The following is a 15,200-nucleotide window of genomic DNA, read 5'->3' on the forward strand; positions in this document are numbered from 1 at the left end:
AGCAGGCCGGATCCAAGTCGAGGGCACACCAGAACGAGAGCAGGCCAGAACCAGAGCGAGAGTAGGCCAGAGCCATGGCAGGCCGGAGCCAGGGCGAGGGCTGGCCGGAGGCAGAGCCAGGGTAGGCCAGAGCAAGAGCAGGCCGGAGCCAAGGCAAGGACAGGCCAGAGCGAGACCAGGTCAGAGCGAGAGCAGTCCGAACGAAGCCAAGGCGAAGGCAGGCCGGAGCCAGAGCAGGTCCTGGCCGGATCCAAGGCGAAGGCTGGCCAGAGCTAGGGCAGGTCGGAGCCAGGGCGAGGGAAGGCCTAAGCCAGAGCGAGAGCAGGCTGGAGCGAGGGCGAGAGCAGGCCAGAGCCAAGGCGAGGGCAGGCTGGAGCCAGGACGAGGGCAGGCCGGAGCCAGGGCGAGAGCAGGATGGAGCCAAGGCGAGGGCAGGCCGGAGCCCGAGCTATGGCATAGCGGAGCCAGGGTGAGGGCAGTACGGAGCTAGAGCGAGAGCAGGCCGGAGCCAAGGCAAGGGCAGGCCAGAGGCAGAGCCAAGGTAGGCCAGAGCAAGAGCAGGCCAGACCGAGAGCAGACCGGAGCCAAGGCAAGGACAGGCCCAAGCCAGAGCGAGAGCAGGCCAGAGCGAGAGCAGTCTGGAGCCAAGGCGAAGGCAGGCCAAAGCGAGAGCAGGCCAGAGCGAGAGCAGGCAGGAGCCAAGGCGAAGGAAGGCAGGCCGGAGGAACAGCAGGTGCTGGCCGGAGCCAAGGGGAGGGCTGGCCGGAGCCAGAGCAAGGGCAGGCCGGAGCCTGGGAGAGGGAAGGCCGAATCCAGAGCGAGAGCAGGCTGGAGCCAGTGCGAGAGCAGGCTGGAGCCAAGACGAGGGCATGCCAGAGCCAGAGCGAGAGCAGGCCGGAGCCAGGACAAGTGCAGGCCGGAGCCAGCGCGAGAGCAGGCCAGAGCTAGTGCCAGAGCAGGCGGCCAGGGCGAGGACAGACCAGAGTGAGAGCGAGAGCAGGCCGTAGCCAAGGCGAGGCCAGAGCAAGAGCAGGCCAGAGTCAGAGCGAGAGTAGGCCGGAGCCAGGGCGAGGGCAGGCCAGGGCGAGGGCAGGCCAGAGTCAGAGCAAGAGCAGGCCGGAGCCCGAGCTATGGCATTGCAGAGCCAGGGTGAGACCAGTACGGAGCTAGAGCGAGAGCAGTCTGGAGCCAAGGCAAAGGCAGGCCAGAGTCAGAGCGAGAGCAGGCCGAAGCCAAGGCAAAGGCAGACCAGAGCCAGAGTGAGAGCAGGCTGGAGCCAAGGCGAGGGAGGGCAGGCCGGAGCCAGAACGAGAGCAGGCCGGATCCAAGGAGACTGCAGGCCGAAACCAGAGCGAGAGAATGCCGGAACCAGGCGAGGGCAGGCCAGAGCGAGAGAATGCCGGAACCAGGGCGAGGGCAGGCCAGAGCGAGAGCAGGCCGAAGACAGGGCTAGGGCAGGCCAGAGCGAGAGCAGGCCGGAGCCAGAGCGAGAGCAGGCCAGAGCCAAGAGGAGGGCAGTCCGGAGCCAGAGTGAGAGCAAGCCAGGGCAAGGGCAGGCCGGAGCCAAAGCGAGAGCAGGATGGAGCCAGGGCGAGGACAGGCCGGAGCCAGAGCGAGGGCAGGCTGGAGCCAGGGCGAGGGCAGACCAGAGCCAGAGCGAGAGCAGGCCGGAGCCAAGGTGAGGGCAAGCCAGAGCCAGAAGGAGAGCAGGCCTGTGCCAGAGAGAGAGTAGGCCTGAGCCAGAGCGAGAGCAGGCCGGAGCCAAGGCGAAGTCAGGCTAGAACCAGAGCAAGAGCAGGCTGGAGCCAAGGAGAGGGCTGGCCAGAGCCAGAGCAAGGACAGGCCAGAGCCAGAGTGAGAGCAGACCAGAACCAGGGCGAGGGCAGGCTAGAGCCAGAGCAAGAGGAGGCTGGAGCCAGGGCAAGGGCAGGCCGGAGCCAGGTCGAGGGCAGGCCGGAGCCAGGGCCAGGGCAGGCCGGAGCCAGGGTGAGGGCAGGCCGGAGCCAGGGAGAGAGCAGGTCGGAGCCAAGGCGAGGTCAGGCCAGAGCGAGAGCAAGCCGGAGCCAGGACGAGGGCAGGCCGGAGCCAGGGCGAGAGCAGGCCGGATCCAAGGAGACGGCAGGCCGAAACCAGAGCGAGAGAATGCCGGAACCAGGGCGAGGGCAGGCCCGAGCGAGAGAATGCCGGAACCAGGGCAAGGGCAGGCCAGAGCGAGAGCAGGCCGAAGACAGGGCTAGGGCAGGCCAGAGCGAGAGCAGGCCAGAACCAGAGCGACAGCAGGCCGGAGCCAGGTCGAGGGCAGGCAAGAGCCAGAGCGAGAGTAGGCCAGAGCCAAGGCAAGGGCAGGGCAGAGCCAGAGCGAGAGAAGGCCAGAGCCAAGGCAAGGGCAGGCCGGAACAACGGCTAAAGCAGGCCCGAGACAGGGCGAGAGCAGGCCACAGCCAGAGTGAGAGTATGCCGGAGCCTGGGCGAGGGCAGGCCAGAGCCAGAGAGAGAGAGGCCGGAGCCAGGGCGAGCCAGAGCCAAAGTGATAGCAGGCCGGAGCCAGGGCGAGGGCAGGCCGGAGCCAGGGCAAGGGCAGTCTGGAACTAGAGCGAGAGCAGGCCGGAGCCAAGGTGAGAGCTGGCCGGAGCCAAGGCGAGGGCAGGCCAGAGGCAGAGCCAGGGCAGGCCAGAGCGAGAGCAGGCCAGAGCCAAGGCGAGGGTAGGCCAGAGCAAGAGCAGGTCGGAGCCAAGGCGAGGGCAGGCCAGAGCAAGAGCAGGTCGGAGCCAAGGCGAGGGCAGGCCAGAGCCAGAGCAGGCCGGAGCCAAGGCGAGGGGAGGCCAGAGCGAGAGCTTCCCAGAGCGAGAGCAGGCCAGAGCCAAGGCGAGAGCAGGCCGGATCCAAGGCAAGGGCAGGCCGGAGACAGGGCGAGGCCAGAGCCAGAACAAGAGCGAGAGCAGGCTGGAGCCAAGGTGAAGGCAGGCCAGAACAAGAGCGAGATCAGGCTAGAGTCAAGACGAGGGCAGTCCTGAGCCAGAGGAAGAGCAGGCCGGAGCCAAGGCATGGGCAGGCCAGAGCCAGAGAGAGCAGGCCGGAGCCAGGGTGAGGGCAGGCCAGAGCCAGAGCGAGAGCAGGTCGGAGCCAGGGCGAGAGCAGGCCGGAGCCAATGCGAGGGCAGGAAGGAGCAAGGGCAGGCCGGAGTCAGGGCGAGGGCAGGCCGGAGGCAGGGCGAGAGCAGGCCGGAGCCAAGTCGAGAGCAGGCCGGAGCCAAGGCAAGGGTAGGCCAGAGCCAAGGCAAGGGCAGGCCAGATCGATAGAAGGCCAGAGCCAAGGCAAGGGCAGGCCAGAACCAGGGCGAGAGCAGGCCAGAGCGAGAGTAGGCCAGAACCAGGGCGAGGGCAGGCCAGAGAGAGAGCAGGCCGGAGCCAGAGCGAGGGCAGGCCAGTGCCAGAGCGAGAGCAGGCCAGAGCCAGGGCGACAGCAGACCAGAGCCAAAGCGAGTGCAGGCCAGAGCCAGAGCAGGCCAGAGCCAGAGCAGGCCAGAGCGAGAGTAGGCCACAGCCAAGGCAAGGGCAGGCCAGAGCGAGAGAAGGCCGGAGCCAAGGCAAGGGCAGGCCGGAACAAGGGCTAGATCAGGCCCGAGACAGGGTGAGGCCAGAGCGAGAGCAGGCCACAGCCAGAGTGAGAGTATGCCCGAGCCTGGGCGAGGGCAGGCGAGAGCCAGAGAGAGAGCAGGCCAGAGCCAGGGCGAGGGCGGGCCAGAGCCAAAGGGAGAGCAGGCCGGAGCCAGGGCGAGAGCAGGCCGGAGCTAAGGCGAGGGCAGGCCGGAGCCAGAGCGATGGCAGGCCGGAGCCAGGGCAAGGGCAGTCCGGAACTAGAGCGAGAGCAGGCCGTAGCCAAGGTGAGAGCTGGCCGGAGCCAAGGCGAGGGCAGGCCAGAGGCAGAGCCAGGGCAGGCCAGAGCGAGAGCAGGCCGGAGCCAAGGCGAGGGCAGGCCAGAGGCAGAGCCAGGGCAGGCCAGAGCGAGAGCAGGCCAGAGCCAAGGCGAGGGTAGGCCAGAGCAAGAGCAGGTCGGAGCCAAGGCGAGGGCAGGCCAGAGCAAGAGCAGGTCGGAGCCAAGGCGAGGGCAGGCCAGAGCCAGAGCAGGCCGGAGCCAAGGCGAGGGGAGGCCAGAGCGAGAGCTTCCCAGAGCGAGAGCAGGCCAGAGCCAAGGCGAGAGCAGGCCGGATCCAAGGCAAGGGCAGGCCGGAGACAGGGCGAGGCCAGAGCCAGAACAAGAGCGAGAGCAGGCTGGAGCCAAGGTGAAGGCAGGCCAGAACAAGAGCGAGATCAGGCTAGAGTCAAGACGAGGGCAGTCCTGAGCCAGAGGAAGAGCAGGCCGGAGCCAAGGCATGGGCAGGCCAGAGCCAGAGAGAGCAGGCCGGAGCCAGGGTGAGGGCAGGCCAGAGCCAGAGCGAGAGCAGGTCGGAGCCAGGGCGAGAGCAGGCCGGAGCCAATGCGAGGGCAGGAAGGAGCAAGGGCAGGCCGGAGTCAGGGCGAGGGCAGGCCGGAGGCAGGGCGAGAGCAGGCCGGAGCCAAGTCGAGAGCAGGCCGGAGCCAAGGCAAGGGTAGGCCAGAGCCAAGGCAAGGGCAGGCCAGATCGATAGAAGGCCAGAGCCAAGGCAAGGGCAGGCCAGAACCAGGGCGAGAGCAGGCCAGAGCGAGAGTAGGCCAGAACCAGGGCGAGGGCAGGCCAGAGAGAGAGCAGGCCGGAGCCAGAGCGAGGGCAGGCCAGTGCCAGAGCGAGAGCAGGCCAGAGCCAGGGCGACAGCAGACCAGAGCCAAAGCGAGTGCAGGCCAGAGCCAGAGCAGGCCAGAGCCAGAGCAGGCCAGAGCGAGAGTAGGCCACAGCCAAGGCAAGGGCAGGCCAGAGCGAGAGAAGGCCGGAGCCAAGGCAAGGGCAGGCCGGAACAAGGGCTAGATCAGGCCCGAGACAGGGTGAGGCCAGAGCGAGAGCAGGCCACAGCCAGAGTGAGAGTATGCCCGAGCCTGGGCGAGGGCAGGCGAGAGCCAGAGAGAGAGCAGGCCAGAGCCAGGGCGAGGGCGGGCCAGAGCCAAAGCGAGAGCAGGCTGGAGCCAGGGCGAGAGCAGGCCGGAGCTAAGGCGAGGGCAGGCCGGAGCCAGAGCGATGGCAGGCCGGAGCCAGGGCAAGGGCAGTCCGGAACTAGAGCGAGAGCAGGCCGTAGCCAAGGTGAGAGCTGGCCGGAGCCAAGGCGAGGGCAGGCCAGAGGCAGAGCCAGGGCAGGCCAGAGCGAGAGCAGGCCGGAGCCAAGGCGAGGGCAGGCCAGAGCAAGAGCAGGTCGGAGCCAAGGCGAAGGCAGGCCAGAGCAGGCCGGAGCCAAGGCGAGGGGAGGCCAGAGCGAGAGCAGGCCGGAGCCAAGGCGAGAGCAGGCCGGAGCCAAGACAAGGGTAGGCCAGAGCCAAGGCAAGGGCAGGCCAGAGCCAGAGTAATAGAATGCCAGAGTCAAGGCAAGGGCAGGCCGGAACCAGGGCGAGAGCAGGCCGGAGACAGGGCGAGGCCAGAGCCAGAACAAGAGCGAGAGCAGGCTGGAGCCAAGGCGAAGGCAGGCCAGAACAAGAGCGAGATCAGGCTAGAGTCAAGAAGAGGGCAGTCCAGAGCCAGAGGAAGAGCAGGCCGGAGCCAAGGCTTCGGCAGGCCAGAGCCAGAGAGAGAGCAGGCCGGAACCAGGGCGAGGGGAGGCCAGAGCGAGGGCAGGCCAGAGCGAGAGTAGGCCAGAACCAGGGCGAGGGCAGGCCAGGGCGAGAGCAGGCCGGAGCCAATGCGAGGGCAGGCCGGAGCCAGAGCAAGGGCAGGCCGGAACCAGGGCGAGAGCAGGCCAGAGACAGGACGAGGCGATAGCCAGAGCGAGCGCAGGCCAGAGCGAGAGTAGGCCAGAGCCAGGGCGAGGGCAGGTCAGAGAGAGAGCAGTCCGGAGCCAGAGCGAGGGCAGGCCAGTGCCAGAGCGAGAGCAGGCCGGAGCCAGGGCGACAGCAGACCAGAGCCAAAGCGAGTGCAGGCCAGAGCGAGAGCAGGCCAGAGCCAGAGAGAAAACAATCCGGAGCCAAGGCAAGGGCAGGCCAGATCCAGAGCGAAAGCAAGCCTGAGCCAGAGCGAGAGCAGGCCGGAGACAAGGCGAAGGCAGGCCAGAACAAGAGCGAGAACAGGCCGGAGTCAAGACTAGGGCAGGCCAGAGCCAGAGCTAGAGCAGGCCAGAGCAAGAGCAGGCGAGAGCCAGAGCTAGAGCAGGCCGGAGCCAGGGCGAGGGCAGGCAAGAGCCAGAGCGAGGGCAGGCCGGAACCAGGGCGAGGACAGGCCGGAGCGAGAGCAGGCCAGAGGGAAAGCAGTCCGGAGCCAAGGCGAGGGCAGGCCAGAGCCAGACCGAGAGGAGGCCGGAGCCAGGGCAAGAGCAGGACGGAGCCAAGTCGAGGGCAGGCCAGAGCCAGATCCAGAGCAGGCCGGAGTCAGGGCGACGGCAGTCCAGCGTCAGAGTGAGAGCAGGCCGGAGCCAAGGCGAGGGCATGCCAGAGCGAGAGCAGGCCGGAGCCAGGGCGAGGGCAGGCAAGAACCAGAGCGAAAGTAGGCCAGAGCCAAGGCAAGGGCTGGCCAGAGCCAGAGCGAGAGAAAGCCGGAGCCAAGGCAAGGGCAGGCCAGGGCCAGAGTGATAGAAGGCCAGAGTCAAGGCAAGGGCTGGCCGGAACCAGGGCGAGAGCAGGCCGGAGACTGGGCGAGGCCAGAGCCAGAACAAGAGCGAGAGCAGGCTGGAGCCAAGGCGAAGGCAGGCCAGAACAAGAGCGAGATCAGGCTAGAGTCAAGAAGAGGGCAGTCCAGAGCCAGAGGAAGAGCAGGCCGGAGCCAAGGCATGGGCAGGCCAGAGAGAGAGCAGGCCGCAGCCAGAGCAAGGGCAGGCCGGAGCCAAGGCGAGAGCAGGCCGGAGCCAAGGCGAGGGTAGGCCTGAGCCAAGGCAAGGGCAGGCCAGAGCGATAGAAGGCCAGAGCCAAGGCAAGGGCTGGCCGGAACCAGGGCGAGAGCAGGCCGTAGACAGGGCGAGGCCAGAGCCAGAGCGAGAGCAGGCCAGAGCGAGAGTAGGCCAGATCCAGGGCGAGGGCAGGCCAGAGAGAGAGCAGGCCGGAGCCAGAGCGAGGGCAGGCCAGAGCGAGAGCAGGCCGGAGCCAGGGCAACAGCAGGCCAGAGCCAAAGCGAGAGCAGGCCAGAGCGAGAGCAGGCCAGAGCCAGAGCAGGCCAGAGCGAGAGTAGGCCAGAGCCATGGCAAGGGCAGGCCAGAGCCAGTGCGAGAGAAGGCCGGAGCCAAGGCAAGGGCCGGCCGGAACAAGGGCTAGATCAGGCCCGAGACAGGGCGAGGCCAGAGGGAGAGCAGGCCACAGCCAGAGTGAGAGTATGCCAGAGCCAGGGCGAGGGTAGGCCAGAGCCAGAGAGAGAGCAGGCCGGAGCCAGGGCGAGGGCGGGCCAGAGCGAAAGCGAGAGCAGACCGGAGCCAGGGCGAGAGCTGGCCGGAGCCAGTGCAAGGGCAGTCCGGAACTAGAGCGAGAGCAGGCCGGAGCCAAGGTGAGAGCTGGCCGGAGCCAAGGTGAGGGCAGACCAGAGGCAGAGCCAGGGCAGGCCAGAGCAAGAGCAGGCCGGAGCCAAGGCGAGGGCAGGCCAGAGCAAGAGCAGGTCAGAGCCTGAGCGAGAGCAGGCCGGAGCCAAAGTGAGGGGAGGCCAGAGCGAGAGCAGTCCGGAGCCAAGGCAAGGGGAGGCCAGAGCGAGAGCAGGCCTGAGCCAGAGAGAGAGCAGGTCGGAGCCAAGGTGAAGGCAGGCCAGAACAAGAGCGAGATCAGGCCAGAGTCAAGACGAGGGCAGGCCAGAGCCAGAGGAAGAGCAGGCCAGTGCCAAGGCATGGGCAGGCGAGAGCCAGAGAAAGCGCAGGTTGGAGCCAAAGTGAGGGCAGGCCAGAGCGAGAGCAGGTCGGAGCCAGGGCTAGAGCCGGCCGGAGCTAATGCGAGGGCTGGCCTGAGCTAGAGCAAGGGCAGGCCGGAGTCAGGGCAAGGGCAGGCCGGAGTCAGTTCGAGGGCAGGCCGGAGCCTGAGCGAGAGCAGGCCGGAGCCAAGACAAGAGCAGGCCGGAGCCAAGGCGAGGGTAGGCCAGAGCGAGAGCAGGCCTGAGCAAGGACGAGGGCAGGCCGGAGCCAGGGTGAGGGCAGGCCGGAGCCAGGGCGAGGGCAGGCCAGAGTCAGAGCGAGAGCCGGCCGGAGCTAAGGCAAGGGCAGGCCGGAGCCAAGGCATGGGCAGGCTAGAGCCAGAGAGAGAGCAGGCCGGATCCAATGCAATGGCTGGCCGTAGCTAGAGCAAGGGCAGGCCGGAATCAGGGCGAGGGCTGGCCTGAGCCAGAGCAAGGGCAGGCTGGAGTCAGGGCGAGGGCATGCCAGAGCAAGAGGCGGCCGGAGCCAAGGCGAGGGTAGGCCAGAGCCAGAGCAAGAGCCGGCCAGAGCGAGAGCAGGCCGAAGACTCGGCGAGGGCAGGCCAGAGCCAGAGCGAGAGAAGGCCGGAGCCAAGGCAAGAGGAGGCCGGAACCAGGGCGAGAGCAGGCTGGAGCCAGGGCGAGGGCAGGCAAAAGCCAGAGCGAGAGTAGGCCAGGGGGCATGGGCAGGCCAGAGCGAGAGAAGCCCGGAGCCAAGGCAATGGCAGGACGGAACAAGGGCTAGATCAGGCCCGAGACTGGGCGAGGCCAGAGCGAGAGCAGGCCACAGCCAGAGTGAGAGTATGCCGGAGCCAGGGTGAGGTCAGGCCAGAGCCAGAGAGAGAGCAGGCCGGAGCCAGGGCGAGGGCGGGCCAGAGCCAAAGCGAGAGCCGGCCGGAGCCAGGGCAAGAGCAGGCCGGAGCTAAGGCGAGGGCAGGCCGGAGCCAGAGCGATGGCAGGCCGGAGCCAGGGCAAGGGCAGTCCGGAACTAGAGCGAGAGCAGGCCGGAGCCAAGGTGAGAGCTGGCCGGAGCCAAGGCGAGGGCAGGCCAGAGCCAGGGCAGGCCAGAGCAAGAGCAGGCCGGAGCCAAGGCGAGGGCAGGCCAGAGCAAGAGCAGGTCGTAGCCAAGGCGAGGGCAGGCCAGAGCAAGAGCAGGCCGGAGCCAAGGCGAGGGCAGGCCAGAGCAAGAGCAGGTCGTAGCCAAGGCGAGGGCAGGCCAGAGCGAGAGCAGGCCGGAGCCAAGGCGAGGGGAGGCCAGATCGAGAGCAGGCCAGATCTGGCCAGAGCGAGAGCAGGCCGGAGCTAGGGCGAGGGCAGGCAAAAGCAAGAGCGAGAGTAGGCCAGAGCCAAGGCAAGGGCAGGCCAGAGCGAGAGAAGGCCGGAGCCAAGGCGAGGGCAGGCCAGAGCAAGAGCAGGTCGTAGCCAAGGCGAGGGCAGGCCAGAGCGAGAGCAGGCCGGAGCCAAGGCGAGGGGAGGCCAGATCGAGAGCAGGCCAGATCTGGCCAGAGCGAGAGCAGGCCGGAGCTAGGGCGAGGGCAGGCAAAAGCAAGAGCGAGAGTAGGCCAGAGCCAAGGCAAGGGCAGGCCAGAGCGAGAGAAGGCCGGAGCCAAGGCAAGGGCAGGCCAGAACAAGGGCTAGATCAGGCCCGAGTCAGAGCGAGACCAGAGCGAGAGCAGGCCACAGCCAGAGTGAGAGTATGCCGGAGCCAGGGCGAGGGCAGGCCAGAGCCAGAGAGAGAGCAGGCCGGAGCAAGGGCGAGGGCGGGCCAGAGCCAAAGCGAGAGCAGGCCGGAGCCAAGACGAGAGCAGGCCGGAGCTAAGGCGAGAGCAGGCCGGAGCCAGAGCGATGGCAGGCCGTAGCCAGGGCAAGGGCAGTCCAGAACTAGAGCGAGAGCAGGCCGGAGCCAAGGTGAGAGCTGGCCGGAGCCAAGGTGAGGGCAGGCCAGAGGCAGAGCCAGGGCAGGCCAGAGCCAGAGCAAGAGCAGGCCAGAGCCAAGGCGAGGGCAGGCCAGAGCGAGAGCAGGTCGGAGCCAGGGCTAGAGCAGGCCGGAGCTAATGCGAGGAGGGCTGGCCTGAGCTAGAGCAACAAGGGCAGGCCGGAGTCAGGGCAAGGGCAGACCGGAGCCAGAGCAAGGGCAGGCCGGAGTCAGGGCGAGGGCAGGCCTGAGCCAGAGCGAGAGCAGGCCGGAGCCAAGGCGAAGTCAGGCCAGAACCAGAGCGAGAGCATGCCGGAGTCAAGACGAGGGCAGGCCGGAGCCAGGGCGATTTCAGGCCAGAGCAAGAGCAGGCCGGAGCCAGGGCGAGAGCAGGCCGGAGCCAAGGCGAGGGCTGGCCAGAGTCAGAGCAAGGGCTGGCCGGAGCCAGGGTGAGGTCAGGCCAGAGCCAGAGCAAGGGCAAGCCAGAGCCAAGGCGAGAGCAGGCCGAAGCCAAGGCGAGGACAGTCCAGAGCGAGAGCAGGCCGGAGCCAGGGCGAGAGAGCAGGCCATAGCCAAGGAGAAGGCAGGCCAGAGCCAGGGCGAGGGCAGGCCAGAGTCAGAGCGAGAGCAGGACGGAGCCAAGGCGAGGGCACGCCAGAGCGAGAGCAGGCCAGAGCGAGAGCAGGCCGGGGCCAGGGCGGGGGCAGGCCAGAGCAAGAGTAGGCCAGAGCCAAGGCAAGGGCAGGCAAGAGAAGGCCGGAGCCAAGGCAAGGGCAGGCCGGAACCAGGACGAGAGCACGCTGGAGACAGTTCGAGGCCAGAGCGAAAGTAGGCCGGAGCCATGGCTAAGGCAGGCCAGAGAGAGAGCAGGCTGGAGCCAGGGTGAGGGCAGGCCAGAGCCAGAGCGATAGCAGGCAGGAGCCACGGCGAGAGCAGTCCGGAGCCAAGGCAAGGGCAGTCCGGAGCCAGGGCGAGGGCAGTCCGGATGTAGAGCGAGAGCAGGCCGGAGCCAAGGCGAGATTAGACCGAAGCCAAGGCGAGGGCAGGCTAGAGGCAGAGCCAGGGCAGGCCAGAGCGAGAGTAGGTCGGACCCAGGGTGAGAGCAGGCCAGAGCCAGGGCAAGGGCTGGCCGGAGCCAGAGCAAGGGCGAGGGCAGGCCAGAGCGAGAGCAGGCTGGAGCCAAGGCGAGGGTACACCAGAGCCAGAGAGAGGGCTGGCCAGAGCGAGAGCAGTACGGAGCCAGGACAAGGGCAGGCCAGAGTCATAGAGAGAGCAGGCCGGAGCCAAGGCAAGGGCGGGCCAGAGCCAGAGAGAGGGCTGGCCAGAGCCAGAGCAGTACGGAGCTAGGGCGAGAGCAGGCAGGAGCCAAGGCGAGGGCTAGCCGGAGCCAGAGCAAGGGCAGGCCGGATCTATGGCGAGGCGGGCCGGAGCCAGAGCGAGAGTAGGTCGGAGCCAGGGCGAGAGCAGGCCGGAGCCAGAGCCAAGGGCACGTCGGAGCCAGGTCGAGGGCTGGCCGGAGCCAGAGCGAGGGCAGGCCGGAGCCAAGGCGAGTGTACGCCAGAGCAAGAGCAGGCCGGAGCCAGGACGAGGACAGGCCAGAGTCATAGAGAGAGCAGGCCGGAGCCAAGGCAAGGGCAGGCCAGTGCCAGATAGAGAGCAGGCCGGAGCCAGGGCGAGGGCAGGCCAGAGCGACAGCGGTTCGGAGCTAGGGCGAGAGCAGGCCGGAGCCAAGGCGAGGGATGGCCGGAGCCAGACCAAGGGCAGGCTGGATCCAGGGCGAGGGCAGGCTGGATCCAGGGCGAGGGCAGGCCGGAGCCAGAGCGAGAGCAGGACGGAGCCAAGGCGAGAGCAGGACGGAGCCAAGGCGAGGGTAGGCCAAAGCGAGAGCAGACCGGAGCCATGACGAGGGCAGGCCGGAGCCAGGCGAGAGGAGGCCGTAGCCAAGGAGAGGGCATGCCAGAGCAGGCCGGAGCCAGGGCTAGGGCAGGCCAGAGTAACAGCGAGAACAGGCCGGAGCCGAGGCGAGTGCAGGCCACAGCCAGAGCGAGAGAAGGCCAGAGCCATGGTAAGCAGGCCAGAGCGAGAGCAGGCCGGAGCCAGGGCGAGGGCAGGCCAGAGCGAGAGTAGGCCAGGGACAAGGCAAGGGCAGGCCAGAGCGAGAGAAGGACGGAGCCAAGGCAAGGGCAGGCCGGAACCAGGGCGAGAGCAGGCCGGAGCCAGGGCGAGGCTAGAGGCAGAGCGAGAGCAGGTCAGAGCCAAAGCGAGAGTAGGCCCGTGCCAGGGAGAGGGCAGGCCTGAGCCAGAACGAAAGCAGGTCGGAGCCAGGTCGAGACCAGGCCGGAGCCAAGGCAAGGGCAGGCTGGGAGCCAGAGCGATGGCAAGCCGGATCCAGGGCAAGGGCAGTCCGTAGCTAGAGCGAGAACAGGACGGAGCCACGGCGAGAGCAGGCCGGAGCCAAGGCAAGAGCAGGCCTGAGCCAGAGCAAAAGCAGGCCGGAGCCAGGACGAGGGCAGGCCGGAGCCAGAGTGATGGCAATCCGGAGCCAGGGCGCAGGCAGTCCGGAGCCAGGGCAAGAGCAGGCTGGAGCCAGGGCGAGAGCAGGCCGGAGCCAAGGCGAGGGCAGGCCAGAGCGAGAGCAGGCCGGAGCCAGGACGAGGGCAGGCCGGAGCCAGGGTGAGAGCAGGCCGGAGCCAGGGTGAGAGCAGGCCGGAGCCAAGGCGAGGACAGACCAGAGCCACAGCGACAGCAGGCCAGAGCAAGGGCAGGCCGGAGCCAGGGCGAGGACTGGCCAGAGCGAGAGCAGCCCAGAGCCAGGTCGAGGGCAGGCCAGAGTAAGAGCAGGCCGGAGCCAAGGCGTGGGCAGGCCAGAGCCAGAGAGAGAGCGGGCCGGAGCCAAGCGAGGGCAGGCCAGAGCCAAATCGAGAGCAGTCCGGATCCAAGGCGAGGGCAGGCCAGAGCGAGAGTAAGCCGGAGCAAAGGCAAGGGCAGGCCTGAGAGAGAGCAGGCCAGAGCCAGGGCGAGAGCAGGCCGGAGCCAGGGCAAGGGCAGGCCGGAGCCAGAGCGAGAGTTGGCCAGAGCCAAGGCAAGGGCAGGCCAGAGCGAGAGAAGGCCGGAGCCAAGACAAGGGCAGGCCGGAACCAGGGTGAGAGCAGGCAAGAGTCAGAGTGATGGCAAGCCGGACCCAGGGAGAGGCCAGTCCGGAGCTAGAGCGAGAGCAGGCCGGAGCCAGGACGAGGGCAGGCCGGAGCCAGAGCGAGAGTTTGCCAGAGCCAAGGCAAGGGCAGGCCAGAGCGAGAGAAGGCCGGAGCCAAGACAAGGGCAGGCCGGAACCAGGGCGAGAGCAGGCAAGAGTCAGAGTGATGGCAAGCCGGACCCAGGGCGAGGCCAGAGCCATAGCGAGCGCAGGCCAGAGCCAGAACGAGAGTAGGCGGGAGCCAAGGCGAGGGCAGGCTGGAGCCTGGGCGAGGGCAGGCCAGGGCGAGAGCAGGTCGGAGCCAGGGCGAGAGCAGGCCGGAGCCAAGGCGAGGGCAGAACGGAGCCAGAGCGATGGCAAGCTGGAGCCAGGGCGAGCGCAGTCCGGAGCTAGGGCGAGAGCAGGCCGGAGCCAAGGCGAGGGCAGGCCAGAGCGAGAGCAGGCCGGAGCCAGGACGAGGGCAGGCCGGAGCCAGGGTGAGAGCCGGCCGGAGCCAGAGCGAGGGTAGCCCAGAGCGAGAGCAGGCCGGAGCCAAGCGAGGGCAGGCCAGAGCCAAATCGAGAGCAGTCTGGATCCAAGGCGAGGGCAGGCCAGAGCCAGAGCGAGAGTAAGCCGGAGCAAAGGCAAGGGCAGGCCAGAGCCTGAGTGAGAGCAGGCCAGAGCCAGCGCGAGAGCAGGCCGGAGCCAGGGCAAGGGCAGGCCGGAGTCAGAGCGACAGTTGGTCAGAGCCAAGGCAAGGGCAGGCCAGAGCGAGAGAAGGCCGGAGCCAAGACAAGGGCAAGCCGGCACCAGGGCGAGAGCAGGCAAGAGCCAGAGCGATGGCAAGCTGGAGCCAGGGCGAGCGCAGTCCGGAGCTAGAGCGAGAGCAGGCCGAAGCTAGGGCGAGAGCAGGCCGAAGCCAAGGCGAGGGCAGGCCAGAGCGAGAGCAGGCCGGAGCCAGGACGAGGGCAGGCCGGAGCCAGGGTGAGAGCAGGCCGGAGCCAAGGAGAGGACAGGCCAGAGCCAAAGCGAGAGCAGGCCGGAGCCAGGGCGACGTCAGGCCAGAGCCAGAGTCAGAGAAAGCGGAGCCAAGGAAAGGGCAGGCCAGAGCCAGAGTGAGAGCTGTCCGGAGCCAGAGCTAGGGCAGGCCAGAGCAAGAGCAGGCCTGAGCCAGAGCGAGAGCAGGCTGGAGCCATGGGGAAGGCAGGCCAGAACAAGAGCGAGATCAGGCTAGAGTCAAGACGAGGGCAGGCAAGAGCCAGAGGAAGAGCAGGCCGGAGCCAAGCATGGGCAGGCCAGAGCGAGAGCAGGTCGGAGCCAGGCCGAGAGCAGGCCGGAGCCAATGCAAGGGTAGGCCGGAGCCAGAGTAAGAGGAGGCCGGAGCCAAGGCGAGAGCAGGCCGGAGCCAAGGCGAGGGTAGGCCAGAGCCAAGGCAAGGGCAGGCCAGAACGATAGAAGGCCAGAGCCAAGGCAAGGGCAGGCCGTAACCAGGGCGAGAGCAGGCCGGAGACAGGGCGAGGCCAGAGAGAGAACAAGCCAGAGCGAGAGTAGGCCAGAGCCAGGGCGAGGGCAGGCCGGAGCCAAGGCGAGGGCAGGCCGGAGCCAAGGCGAGAGCAGGCCGGAGCCAAGGCGAGAGCAGGCCGGTGCCAGAGCGAGAGCAGGCCAGAGCCAAAGCGAGGGCAGGCCAGAGCGAGAGCAGGCATGAGCCAAGGCAAGGGCAGGCCGGAACCAGGGCGAGAGCAGTCCGGAGCCAGAGGGAGAGCAGGCCGGAGCCAAGGCGGGGGCAGGCCAGAGCCAGAGCGAGGGCAGACCAGGGCGAGGGCAGGCCAGAGCCAGAGAGAGAGTAAGCCGGAGCCAGGGCGAGCGCAGGCTGGAGGCAGGGCGAGGGCAGGCCGGAGCCAGAGCGAGGGCAGGCCGGAGCCAGAGCGAGAGCAGGCCGGAGCCAAGTTGACGTCAGGCCAGATCGAGAGCAGGCATGATCCAAAGCAAGGTCAGGCTGGATCCAGGGCGAGAACAGGCAGGAGCCAAAGCGAGGGCAGGCCAGAGAGAGAGCAGGCCGGAGCCAGGGTGAGAGCAGGCCGGAGCCAAGGCGAGGGCAGGCCGGAGCCAGAGCGATGGTTGGCTGGAGCCAGGGCGAGA

This window comes from Phyllobates terribilis, unplaced genomic scaffold (assembly GCF_046119375.1).
Source record: "Phyllobates terribilis strain yellow unplaced genomic scaffold, ASM4611937v1 Scaffold_55__1_contigs__length_8800988, whole genome shotgun sequence".
In the NCBI taxonomy this organism is placed as follows: domain Eukaryota; kingdom Metazoa; phylum Chordata; class Amphibia; order Anura; family Dendrobatidae; genus Phyllobates; species Phyllobates terribilis.